Source organism: Rousettus aegyptiacus, unplaced genomic scaffold, assembly GCF_014176215.1.
Source record: "Rousettus aegyptiacus isolate mRouAeg1 unplaced genomic scaffold, mRouAeg1.p scaffold_m13_p_1, whole genome shotgun sequence".
In the NCBI taxonomy this organism is placed as follows: domain Eukaryota; kingdom Metazoa; phylum Chordata; class Mammalia; order Chiroptera; family Pteropodidae; genus Rousettus; species Rousettus aegyptiacus.
Genome location: NW_023416284.1, coordinates 51234910 through 51237582, shown reverse-complemented (window position 1 = coordinate 51237582; position 2673 = coordinate 51234910). Strand labels below are relative to the sequence as shown.

At 33.4% G+C, this 2673-nt stretch overlaps 1 pseudogene; it reads left to right on the top strand.

Moving 5' to 3' along the window:
• The first annotated feature begins 262 nt into the window (after nt 1-262).
• LOC118605205 lies at nt 263-381 on the top strand (annotated as a pseudogene).
• The last annotated feature ends 2292 nt before the right edge of the window (nt 382-2673 follow it).

Sequence of the window (2673 nt, the reverse complement as noted above, 5' to 3'; positions counted from 1 at the left end):
AGTACCGTTTAATAGAATTTTCTGTATTAGTAGACATAATTATGTGCTGCCTGATATAGTAGTCACTAATTCCGTGTGGCTGTTAAGCACGAAATGTGGCTTCTACAGCCAAAGAACTGAAATTCTAATTTTCTTTTGTTAATTTAAATTTAAATAGCCATGTTACTGGCTATTGTACAAGACAGTGCCGACATTCTATAAAGCTAAATTAATCAAGATAGTTTGGAATTATTCAAAAGAAAGATTAAAAATCAATAGAACAGTCTATGGCCATGCCACCCTTAACCAGCCCAATACCGTCTGATCTTGAAAATCAAGCAGGGTCAGGCCTGGTTAGTACTTGGATGAGAAACCACCTAGGAAGACCAGGTGCTGTAGGCTTAAAAAATAAAAAATAAGGGATCATAAACTGACAAGTTTCTTGTAATCTGTGAGGTCAACCAAGGGTTGCCTCAGCCTAAATAAATAAATAAATAAATAAATAAATAAATAGATAAATAAATAAATATCAATAGAACAGCTAGAAGTCTAGAAATAGATCAATGCATATATAGTCAATTGATTTTTCCTCAGAGGAGCCAAAGCAATTAAATGGAGAAGAAAAAACCTTCTCAACAAATGGTGCTGTATCAACTCAATATCTTCATGAAAAAAAAAGGAATATTGATTTAAAGCTATAGAATTTCTAGTAAAAACATAGGAAAAATCTTTGAACTCTGACATATGCAAAAGTTTCCTGCATAAAACAAAGAAACACAAAACATAAAAGAAGAAAAATAATAAATTGGGCTTTTTCAAAATGTAAAACATTTGGTCTTTGAAAAACATTAAGACAATAAAATGGCTAAATAAGAAATAATAATAAAAAAGAAAACAAAATGGCAATACAGACTGGTAGAACCAATAAACATGAGAAAAATATTTGAACAGCACATCACCAACAAAACAATATAATAATACCAATATGTAATTAACAAACATTTATGTGCTAGACATTGTTTTAAGTGCTTTACCCTTATTAATTAATTTAACATATTGAATGCAATATTTAAGGGTATATGCCCCTGAGCCAAAATACTTTGTATATTCACTCTTCGCTAGCTTCGTAACCTTGGATCAGTTTTTTAATTACTCAATTGTACAGATTCCTCATCAATAAATGAGCATAACGATAGCTATGTACCTCACAAGGTTGTTGGAAAGATTATAACACAATAGATATAAAGTATTTAGAATGATCTTAGAATGATTTTAGAATGTAGTAAAAACAGTAATGTAAACTGTTACTATTTGCTTTGGAAGGAAGCAATGTTGTACCTTCATTTACTTATTTGTCAAATAGGTATACATTAAATATCAGTCTTAACTCAAAAGGTTATTCCTTCCTTTATTCACTGATTCATTCAAGAAACATTTACTTAGCATAAATTATTTGCAAGCACTATGCTAGATAATGAGGATGTAATGGTGAACAGGATACATGGATACATGAAGTCCCTGCCTTCATGGGGGATATGAACAAGAAGCATAAATAATGAACATACAAGCAAACGAAGTTATATAACTTAGGGTTCTTAAAAAAAATAAAGCAAGATAAGAGCACGGGAAGTAACTGGGAAGAAGTGCTAGGGTAGTTAGATTAGCCCCCTGTGAAAAGATGACATTGGAACAGAGATATGACTGAAGTGAAGGAATGACTTATACCAGAAACTAGTGTAAATACATCCTAGGCAGATGGGCCAGCAGTATAAAGGCCCTTCAGTGGGAACAAGTTTGCAGAGTTTCAGAGACAATAAGAAAGCCAGTCTCTCTCTCTCTCTCTCTCTCTCTCTCTCTCTCTCTCTCTCTCTCTCTCTCTTTCTCTCTCTCTCTCTCTTTCTCTCCTCTGTAAAGATAAGTGAAAAGATGGCCATCTATAAGCCAGAAAAAATCCTTATCAGCGAGCGTCCATGCTGAAATCCTGATCTTCACTTCTTAGCCCCCACAATTGGGAGGAAAAAATTCTTTGTTTAAGCCACCTACTCTATGGTATTTGTTGACAGCCTGAGCTGATTAAGATGGATGAGATGATACTAAGAAAACTTTTTATTAAAGGTATAAACTTAATTGTATCTGAATTTAAAAGTAAAAAAAAAAGAAAGCAAAGTGAGACAAAAAAGGGTTGTGGAAGGTTTGAAGGTTCATAGGGGAAGAATCACCTGCTTCACTGATACACAGAGTTAAATTGTTTGTACAGGCTCCTTTCATAAGGAAGTAAGAGTTCACATTTTACTACATCCTTGTGAAAAATGAGTATAGTGCTCTAAAAATAGCTTTTACATTTTTTTTAGTTAAATATCTTATTTTGTCATTATTTGCCTTTGATTGATTCTTAGAGAGTTAATCATTTTTTCATTTTGGAGACCATTTATATTTTCTCTCTCAAATATTATCTGTTGCTCTATTTTCTCTGTTTTATTATATTGGTATATTAGAGATGTGCAAAGTAAAGGAGAGAAGTGATTGGAAAACCTCTTTTCAGCAATGATAATTGTTTCCAACAATAATCATCAGTGGATACTAAAATTGCCCTCTACTGAAGAGAGCTGCCTTGCCCAAGGTTACCCTGTCTCAGGCGACAGGCCACATCCAAAAGCCAGGAGCATGTGTATGGGACTGAATCCTGAGGGTGCT